Below are 11710 nucleotides of genomic sequence, written 5' to 3' on the forward strand. Positions count from 1 at the left end.
AAAACATCAAATATGTGATTTAAAGGTAGTTTAACCACAGCATTCATTCCACAGCAGTCATACGTGGAGATGAGACTATCAGAATCTATCAGTTCATGATTGAAGACATTTTGCATTTAGAGATGGTGAATAGCTGGTGAAAAATCTAAAAAGTTTATAGCTGAGCCTTTATTTGACTTTATGAACTTTTCATTTCTGCTTCAACGTTAGCTGTGAAGCTCTTGTTCTGTGGCAGAGGGCAGTTACTGTGGTAAACTCTGTGTTGTTGCACATCTAATAGCCTGTTTTCACTGCAATGGTTTACTTACATTATTTTTAAATGGTAAAACAGATTCAGAATCAGATTCAGGTCTTCACTTGATCAAATACTGAAACGGTTACTGATGTCAAGTGCTCCTTGAAGATGTTTTCCAGTTGTACGGCATGAAGCCGTTCCGTCTCCGCTTCCTTTCTGAGCTGACGGCTCTTTTTGAGATCACTCAATCTGGTCTTTTGTAAATGGAGCCTGGAGCTGCAGTGCACTGTGCACCAGAACCTCGCTGCCTTTATATCTCTACTGTCACAGCTGATTTATGATGGAGGAGCATCTGTCAACGATGCATTTCATTCACAGCATCACACAAGATGAATATGAGTCTAATTGTTAGATCATACGTCAAGAAAGGAAGCCGTTCACACAAACAGAAAATCTCAAAATCCAGAGACGTGACGAAGAATCTAGGTCTTGCAGTGGTAGACATCGGGGAAATATAAAAGGGCTTTTTCCACGGTGCAGAGGGCAGAGATTAAGATTAAAAGCAAATTCTATGAAACACCAAACACGACAAAACCATCAAGAGAACAGAGAAATAAAACACCAGGGAAGGTAATTGCAGCATAAATCACCACCGAAAGCATCATATAGCCAAATATTTCCCCACATAACAAATAAACAATTAATAATATGATCATAATGAATACAAGTCCCCAAACAAGACCTGTGTGTGTTTAGCTGAAGCCTGAAACAGGGAGCTGCTGTTTCCCAACCATCCCTCTCCTTCAGACTCCAGCAGGGTGCCAGCGGAGGAAACGCTCCCGTTTGATATTCACAACCCATTCGCTTACACAGTTGTTGGCTGACAAAGTTTATTGATTGGATTTTATGTGTAGCAACTACTTTTCCTTTTAGTCAAATTAGTAGAAGTAGATTACATCAATCCTGCTGATGTCGGCTGGATAATTCATATCTTAATTGACAGAAAAACAATTTACATTTGCTAATGGCTTTTGCAAATGGATTTCTGTGTATTTGCCTACATTAGCTGTGCCTCTGGAACGGCAACCAGCTCCCCTTCCTGCATTTAAAGGCTGACAGTTGACCCGTCATGAAATTTTACTTCAACTAATGAACTGGTTAATTCCACATAAACGCTTTATGGCATGTTTTTCCGTTCAAATAAACAGCAGCTTTATAAGAGCCATGCATCACCCTCTGTCAGTGATTACGGATGAGACCTGTTTTTGGAGGCTGTAAAAACCTTGAGCACTGGGGATGTCAGCCGCTGGAGCGTTATATGCCTCCTCCTCTAGAGATTGTAGACATGCAGCTTCTTCTTTTTGTCCCAGTAAAGATTCAGGAGTGATGCTGTATCCTCCAAGGACCGGAGCACAGCAGCTGTGAAGGTGATGCTGATCAGTCCTGACAGGTAAAATATGAGCCCGCTGACCTTAACCAGCATTATGAAGGGCGCGCACATACAAACATTAGCAGAGCTCAAATACAAGCCTGTGCGTGTGTGTGTGTGTGTGTGTGTGTGTGTGTGTGTGTGTGTGTGCGTGTGTACACATTGGACAAGCCACAGCAAAGTTCACACACACAGAAATAAATGTTATAGTTGTTGCGTTCATATTCGTATGTCACAGTGGGTGCACACAGTGCTACATTTGCAGTAAGTCAGGTGTATATGTGTGCACTTAATTCACTTTTGTGTCCGCCTGCAGGGAGCACAGCTCCTCTTATTCTTGCACTCCATCACTCAGCGGCCGGAGCTTTCAGTTAGCTCCCCAGCCCTAATTAACTGCCAAAGATATGAACGTGTTAATCTGGGCTCTAAATCTTCGGTTCCACTGACAAAAGCTTTTGCAGGCTGTCACAGCTGCATGATAAACAGCCGCGCTGCGTCCTCACCTAGTGGTCACAGTGCCACCTAGGGACCAGGTCTGGCAGCTCAGCTCACACTTTCAGACTCCAGGGTATTATTGTAATGCATGCATAATAATGCCTGTTAGTGCACGTCTGATAAAAGACCAAAGTCTACTGTCATTTTGAGCAATTTGGCAAAGTGCATCCAATAGTTGTTAATTTACCTGACATTAGAGAATATTACCATAACTTTGAATGGATTATCACTGAAGTGGAACAGAATTTGGAAAGTCGGTTAGTTTCCCCAGATGAGATCGGGCATCAAAATACAGGAGAGAATGTGGTGTGCACGTGGCGTGCACGCGCAAAGGTGAACCCCTTATCCTACTGAGGGTGCACACTCATACTGCATGTCTCTGTCTCCGTCTGTGAGCGATGTTCAAAACTCTGAGTGTGTGTGTGCTGCTTCCACTACCTAGGGAGACAGGCCTCCTATCCGAGCTTGACAGTGTGATTGGATTCAGTGAGAATCCCAATGAAGCAATGAGTATCTCAGCGGCGGCTCCGGTCCCCGGGGCCCCCGCACCGCCCACGGGCCGGCCCCGGCCCTGCCTGCTCGCCCAGATGGAAAGGGAAGCGGGTTGAGATCTGAGAGTCAGTGAAAGTGTTTCTGTTGCTGTGAAGGTGACTGCAGCAGCTGTAAAATAGGATCTGATGGTAAGTGATGGTGGCAGATAATTGTTGAGGCTGTCTGAGTGCTGGAATCAGATGTGCTGCGTTTGACTTCATAACAACTCAACCTGCGCTGCAGATGGTTAGGATGCATTAAGTGATACAGATCAAGTGCAGAAAAATTAATCCATAAGTGACACATTTTTGAATCAAGATTATCAACACAAAAAACTGTTTTGGTTCTTTTTTAAACTGCTGTAGATAAGTGTTGCTGGTGAAGGTGCCTCCTCTCTAATAACACACTGCAAACTCAATACTGGATTCCACAACAGGCCTTTGCCTTGAGCCAGACACGCGGAGCAAATAACAATCTGCCTTTCATCGAGTTGCCTGGTTACATGAAACTTTTTAAAACAGCCATCTGGTTTATTTGGATGCTCCTCGCTCGGTCCTGGCAGCTGAAACTTCATTTATATTAGGCGGACAAAAAGAACACCAATTTAATTGTGACGCACCACTAAAACGTAACTTGAATAGCATAACTTGTTAGGAGCCAAAGCCATACATTAAACGTAGCATCCAATCATTGTAAATGTAGATATTACTATCATCCATAATGACATATGTGCATTTCTGAGTTAACAGTATTCACTCGAGAATGAGATTATGCTAATTGGTTTATTATTTGGTTATTTACACCATTATTGACATAGTGTTTTATCATTTAAACTATGATGTATTGGTATGAAATGTCATTTAAAAGTTCAAATCATAACCAAACAGTATTCTATCAAGTAAAATGTGTCCCTATGATAATCAAGCTGACGTTAGCTTTGTTGGCTATTCAGTTATCTACTCAACAGTTCCACTTTGCTGTGGGTGTAAATATGAACTATCCATCATGTGAAGAAACATATTTAACTGAGTGATAAAGAAAACTCCATTTAACAATAACATCATAACTAAACGCTCAGATGCAACTCAACTTTCAGACTCCTTCTGTCCAGTATCTTCATTTCATTGAGTAACATTCTGCCCTTTCACAACTTCAATCTAAATGGTAGTGAATGGCATTTGGCATTTCTCGTATAATAATGTGCTATATTATAATGGTATGCTATGTAGAATACAACCATTCACCTACTAGCGTTTATTCCTCTTTGTTCCAGCAGCTGCATAGAGAAGACCTCTTTGATTTGAGTGATTTCATCCAGAATCAGTGCAGCAGGTTATGAAGTAAAATGATAGAAAAGTACACAGGAGGATCATAAAGGGAGTTTAGAACTTCCTGCAGGCTGATCACACGTCCTCATAATCAGTGATGAGCTCGTGACACTGAGCCTGTCACTATTACAGCTCGTCACTCCGGCTCCATCAATCCCCCAGCTGGGCCGTCACGCCGCCTGCTCCGTACGAGCTACAGCTCAGACCCTCGCGGTGACGAGCCTTCGCGCTCCCGGAAGCCAGCAGAGGTCATGTTGGGCACCGGGGCCGGCAGACTGAACAACGGGTCCTCCGCACCTGTCTGCCATCAAACATGCAAATCACCCCGCTCAGCCGTGACTGTTGCATATTCCATGAGCGAGCGTGGCACTTCATCTTCTTCTAACATGGCGTATGAACACAAATCGCTGCACAACAATTGCACAAAAAAACATGTTTGTCTTTTTTTTTCACCCTCTAAGCCCAGGAGAAAATGAGCTTGATACGGAGACTCAGCTGCAATAACCCATTCACTTATTGAACGGCGGCGGCTGGATACACTCTCAGCCTCCGGGCTTAAACGAAAAAGCAGAGCCCGGCTGCCTGATTGAATGGGTTTGTAATGCAAGCCAAATAGGTTTGTTCTAATGGGAATCAGCCTCGGTGGCTCTGCAGAGGCTGACGCCAGCACGAGGAGAGCAGTGAGCGGGTGATTGGCTGAAAGAGGCCGAGGTCGAGGCCGCACTCGGGGCCCGCTGTGTTTACTAATGGCCGTTTAGTGAGGGCTATGAAATGAGCCTTAACTTTAGGAATCACAGTATTCGTGAGGAGAGGTGAATATACTGTATGTACAGTGTATTCACCAGTGTGTGTGTGTGTGTGTGTGTGTGTGTGCGCGCTTCTACACTGTCACAGCATATTAAACATCCTGCCGCAGTGCCCTGGAGCGATTACTTCCACAGTATAGTTGCAGCTGACCCAATAATCCCAATCCCCCGTGTAGCTGGGTAAAAGATAGTCAAGCTGATTATTAATATTGAATCTAAACCAGGGAGGCAACAATACATGATAAGATGTGAAACCACAATAAGCACAGTTGTACCTCCAGGTCTCCACTGAATGTTAGTTATATAAATCACTTTTTTTGTTTTACTTCCTCCTGTTGCAGTCGAGCTGCATACTTTCTAAGATATCCATCAGAGATTTCTGCTGCAGCCCCACTACAATGGGGGGAATGAAATTTGATTTGGGATCAGCATCACAAAGTTACATTTAAGAAATTCAGCAGCAATGTGTCTTTTCAGAAACGCTTCAATTCAATTCAGTTTATTTTGTGTAGCCCAAAATCACAAATTACAAATTTGCCTCAGAGGGCTTTACAATCTGATCTGTACACATACGACATCCCTGTCCCAGGACCTCACTTTGGATCAGGAAAAACACCCCCAAAAATGAAGAAACCTTCAGGAGAGCAACAGAGGAGGATCCCTCTCCCCGGATGGACAGAAGCAATAGATGTCATGTGACCAGAATGAATAACGTAACGGAGTTAAACCACATTACATGAATATGACAGAAATTATTCATAGAATTAGGAATTATTATATATAATATTATAGTAGGCATGGACCACGATCCAGATGAACACGATTCATGTCAGCAGAAGGAGATGGAGAGGAGGGGCATCAACAAGGCAGCCATGGCAGGAGGCAGGAGGCAGGAAACAGGAGGCAAGAGGCAAGAGGCAGGAGGCAGGAGGCAGGAGGCAGGAGGCAGGAAACAGGAGGCAAGAGGCAAGAGGCAGGAGGCAGGAGGCAGGAGGCACGATCCATGGAAACTTGAGGCGAGAAAGCATAGAGGCTCCGGGGAAGAAGTAGAGTTAGTAATGTGCATTGAAGAGACATGAATGAGTGGGGTAATATGGTACTATAAGCTCTCTAGTGGGGTAATATGGTACTATAAGCTCTCTAGTGGGGTAATATGGTACTATAAGCTCTCTAGTGGGGTAATATGGTACTATAAACTCTCTAGTGGGGTAATATGGTACTATAAACTCTCTAGTGGGGTAATATGGTACTATAAGCTCTCTAGTGGGGTAATATGGTACTATAAACTCTCTAGTGGGGTAATATGGTACTATAAACTCTCTAGTGGGGCAATATGGTACTATGAGCTCTCTAGTGGGGTAATATGGTACTATAAACTCTCTAGTGGGGTAATATGGTACTATAAGCTCTCTAGTGGGGTAATATGGTACTATAAGCTCTCTAGTAGGGTAATATGGTACTATAAACTCTCTAGTGGGGTAATATGGTACTATAAACTCTCTAGTGGGGTAATATGGTACTATAAGCTCTCTAGTGGGGTAATATGGTACTATAAACTCTCTAGTGGGGTAATATGGTACTATAAACTCTCTAGTGGGGTAATATGGTACTATAAACTCTCTAGTGGGGTAATATGGTACTATAAGCTCTCTAGTGGGGTAATATGGTACTATAAGCTCTCTAGTAGGGTAATATGGTACTATAAACTCTCTAGTGGGGTAATATGGTACTATAAACTCTCTAGTGGGGTAATATGGTAATATAAGCTCTCTAGTGGGGTAATATGGTACTATAAGCTCTCTAGTGGGGTAATATGGTACTATAAGCTCTCTAGTAGGGTAATATGGTAATATGAGCTCTCTAGTGGGGTAATTTGGTACTATAAACTCTCTAGTGGGGTAATATGGTACTATAAGCTCTCTAGTAGGGTAATATGGTAATATGAGCTCTCTAGTGGGGTAATATGGTACTATAAGCTCTCTAGTGGGGTAATATGGTACTATAAGCTCTCTAGTGGGGTAATATGGTACTATGAGCTCTCTAGTGGGGTAATATGGTACTATGAGCTCTCTAGTTGGGTAATATGGTACTATGAGCTCTCTAGTTGGGTAATATGGTACTATAAGCTCTCTAGTGGGGTAATATGGTACTATGAGCTCTCTAGTGGGGTAATATGGTACTATAAGCTCTCTAGTGGGGTAATATGGTACTATAAGCTCTCTAGTAGGGTAATATGAGCTCTCTAGTGGGGTAATATGGTACTATAAGCTCTCTAGTGGGGTAATATGGTACTATAAACTCTCTAGTGGGGTAATATGGTACTATAAGCTCTCTAGTGGGGTAATATGGTACTATAAGCTCTCTAGTGGGGTAATATGGTACTATAAACTCTCTAGTGGGGTAATATGGTACTATAAACTCTCTAGTGGGGTAATATGGTACTATAAGCTCTCTAGTGGGGTAATATGGTACTATAAGCTCTCTAGTGGGGTAATATGGTACTATAAACTCTCTAGTGGGGTAATATGGTACTATAAGCTCTCTAGTGGGGTAATATGGTACTATAAGCTCTCTAGTAGGGTAATATGAGCTCTCTAGTGGGGTAATATGGTACTATAAGCTCTCTAGTGGGGTAATATGGTACTATAAGCTCTCTAGTGGGGTAATATGGTACTATAAACTCTCTAGTGGGGTAATATGGTACTATAAGCTCTCTAGTGGGGTAATATGGTACTATAAGCTCTCTAGTGGGGTAATATGGTACTATAAGCTCTCTAGTGGGGTAATATGGTACTATGAGCTCTCTAGTTGGGTAATATGGTACTATGAGCTCTCTAGTTGGGTAATATGGTAATATGAGCTCTCTAGTGGGGTAATATGGTACTATAAGCTCTCTAGTGGGGTAATATGGTACTATAAGCTCTCTAGTAGGGTAATATGGTAATATGAGCTCTCTAGTGGGGTAATATGGTACTATAAGCTCTCTAGTGGGGTAATATGGTACTATAAGCTCTCTAGTGGGGTAATATGGTACTATAAACTCTCTAGTGGGGTAATATGGTACTATAAGCTCTCTAGTGGGGTAATATGGTACTATGAGCTCTCTAGTTGGGTAATATGGTACTATGAGCTCTCTAGTTGGGTAATATGGTACTATAAGCTCTCTAGTGGGGTAATATGGTACTATGAGCTCTCTAGTGGGGTAATATGGTACTATAAGCTCTCTAGTGGGGTAATATGGTACTATAAACTCTCTAGTGGGGTAATATGGTACTATAAGCTCTCTAGTGGGGTAATATGGTACTATAAGCTCTCTAGTAGGGTAATATGGTAATATGAGCTCTCTAGTGGGGTAATATGCTACTATAAGCTCTCTAGTGGGGTAATATGGTACTATAAACTCTCTAGTGGGGTAATATGGTACTATAAGCTCTCTAGTGGGGTAATATGGTACTATAAGCTCTCTAGTAGGGTAATATGGTAATATGAGCTCTCTAGTGGGGTAATATGGTACTATAAACTCTCTAGTGGGGTAATATGGTACTATGAGCTCTCTAGTGGGGTAATATGGTACTATAAGCTCTCTAGTGGGGTAATATGGTACTATGAGCTCTCTAGTTGGGTAATATGGTACTATGAGCTCTCTAGTGGGGTAATATGGTAATATGAGCTCTCTAGTGGGGTAATATGGTACTATAAGCTCTCTAGTGGGGTAATATGGTACTATGAGCTCTCTAGTTGGGTAATATGGTACTATGAGCTCTCTAGTTGGGTAATATGGTACTATAAGCTCTCTAGTGGGGTAATATGGTACTATAAGCTCTCTAGTGGGGTAATATGGTAATTTGAGCTCTCTAGTTGGGTAATATGGTACTATGAGCTCTCTAGTTGGGTAATATGGTACTATAAGCTCTCTAGTGGGGTAATATGGTAATTTGAGCTCTCTAGTTGGGTAATATGGTACTATGAGCTCTCTAGTTGGGTAATATAGTACTATGAGCTCCTTAAGATATGATGGTGCTTCACAGCCCTTCTGTTGGCAAAAATCTTGTCTCGCTGTCTGGAGCAGCTTAGTTGTCATAGTGATGCTCACCGCGCAGACAAGGAAGGAGTGAAAGGCATCATTGGATGGCTGGTGATGGGGGAGGTCATCCCCATGAGCTCACCAACTAACTGTATCTGTCGACCAGAACATGGCAAGTCTTTATGTTTGGCGGCTCATGACATGTCGGAACAGATTGGAGGGTCAGAAGTGAAACCACCACATGGGAGCCGTCCGACTGGTAATGAGCCACTGAGGGACACAGAGAGTGTATGTGTGTGAGACTTATTGAAAATAACTTTGACGGTCATACTGCAGTTTTTGTCTGACTAGCTCACGCCGATGAGAGTGTGTAAGAGTCGTCACGTGTGCTGAAGCAGATTACAAACTTTACATTTGTAAGTAGAGGCTGTGATTTCCTCAGTGGGAACACACAAATAAACACAAACGTGTGGAAAGCTGTAAATGCATTCATTGCCATCTCTCAACCTGACAAAGTGGAGTAAAGCTGGACTAATGATGGGGCAGAATGTAAATGGGAGCCAGTCTGCATGTGTTTCTCAACCTAATACAGCTGAGATAAGCAGGCGGCTTCCTCGGGACGGAGTTACGGGATGGAGAAGCCCAGTGGGGTCTGTGAGTGTGACTGAACTTGCCAAATGTGATTTATTTAGACAAATGTGAAGATATCAATACTATGGTGAGTGAGGGGGGGGTCAAGAAGTAGAACTCTGAGATTGCTCATTATCTTCAAATGGAAATTTGAGCCCTGAGCGGATGTTATTGCTGAAACTCACACGCTCAATAAAGAAAACACTTGAATATACTTTCTGGACTGTGTTTAGTGCTGAACTCCTGACTGAAGCAGCTTCACACGTCCAGAGATACATGTACAACCTACAGCTCATTCAGCTTCATTCTCCTCTCCTCTCAGACGTACCATGGAGCGCTGCTTTGCTCTGGTATCTTTTAACAAGATACAAGTACATTTAAAAATGGCAAAACTCACATAAACTTAGCTTTATATTAAAGAGGAAGACGTGGCTTAGTTTTTCTTTCTTTTCTTTCTTGTCTTTGTACAAAACACACCTGCAGGAGCTTTGAAAGGATTGGTTTTGTACAGCTGGCACACGCAAAGCTCCAAAAACCCCACAAGCTTGGATTTAGTAAAAGTGTATGAATAATTTGTTTCCTTTTGGGAAGCGTAGCTTCATAAATTGATACCTGCATGTCTTGTTTCAGATTTAAAAGCACCAAGCCGCTCACGAGAAACATGATTACAGTGAGGTTCACTGAAATGATTTCCAAAATGGGTAATTAGGCTTCTAAATTCACCATTGGGGTATTTACTGACGAATTGTATATTGTGGAACAAAGCTTTATAATCCAGCCACAGATCCTATGCTGTGTTCCAGACATCTCGGAACTCCTACGAGAGTCAGAGTTTCTTCTTGTAAATTTGTGTTTAATCCAATTTAATGCCCGACTTCATGAAGAAGCAGCTGTCTGCCGCCACACAACAATGGAAGCACACATTGTAAGTAGTGCCCCATTAACTAAGAGTCAACGTAAGTCAGAAAGGACTCTGGCCAGATGATGTGAGGCGATGCCCTCAGTGGCACGAGTGTTGAGTATGTTTCATAGTTTTTTGGCACATACATATGATTGATTATGAGTATATCTATCACCTGGATTGGTCTACTTGCAGCTGAGGTGGTGTCTCAGGACCTCTAGTTAGTGACTTTTTTGCTAGCTGGCTAACTAGCAAACAATAGCTAGCTAAATACTCATAATCAATAATCGATAATATGTACAGTATGTGCCGGCAAACTACTCGTGCCACTGACGGGCATCGGCCCCCATCACTATCTTATGATGTCCTTTATCACATTGTGTTGTGTCTATTTCCTTTTCTGTTGAGAAGATAACTGAGACGTGTGTTAGCTTTGAGGCTCTGCTGGCCTTTCAATGTCATTTATAAATGCTTTGTATGGCATAGATAGTCCTCACTTTAGATGGAGTCACAGAACATACTTAACTAGTACTTAACTAGCGACTAGAAACTAACTGAATTAATCATGAATTGCAGTATTAAAACACGTTTATAAAGAACATGTTAACCTTTAGTGCATCACCTATAAGTCTTAATAATTGGTTTGCAATATATATTACTTAATTTACAAATGAGGAATCCATCATTTATAAAGTATGAAAACCCAATCATGAAACGCATAATAGTCAAGCTTATTAATCAAGCCTAACATATTTATAACTGTGTTTATGAATTGCATACTAATGAGTTACTATTGAGTGGAACAATGCTTTATGAGTGATGAATTATGTGTTTACCTAATGCTTTACTAATGCTAAATAGTGTGTAGTTATTATGAAGTGCTACCAAGAACTAACTCATGTCAAAGCAAAAAGGACTTGTGTCAAAATGTTCTCACCTGGCTTGATCGATATAGTTGAGTATCATCTGCATAACAATGAAAGTTTATGGAGTGTTTTCTGATAATATTGCCTAAAGGAAGCATATATAAGGTGAATACAATTGGTCTATATGAATATGAATGTAAGCTGCATTAACAAAGTTGCACTCCATGCATGACCCAATATTACACATATTATCAGTTACCCATTTCATAACCGGGGATAATAATAAACATATCTCATACTAATTATGTGGCGCCGTCAGTAGCGACGTTCCGGCAGCCAGGGGGCGTGGCCCAGCGGCAGCGGGTTTTGACGTCATTATTTAAAGTTCTAAATGGAATGTTCTAAGAGCTTCTATAGAACGCTGTGTTCCTATAAGAGAACAGTGTCCCTCCGTTCTCCTCACTG

The sequence above is a fragment of the Taurulus bubalis genome (assembly GCF_910589615.1).
Source record: "Taurulus bubalis genome assembly, chromosome: 3".
NCBI classification, from domain to species: Eukaryota; Metazoa; Chordata; class Actinopteri; order Perciformes; family Cottidae; genus Taurulus; species Taurulus bubalis.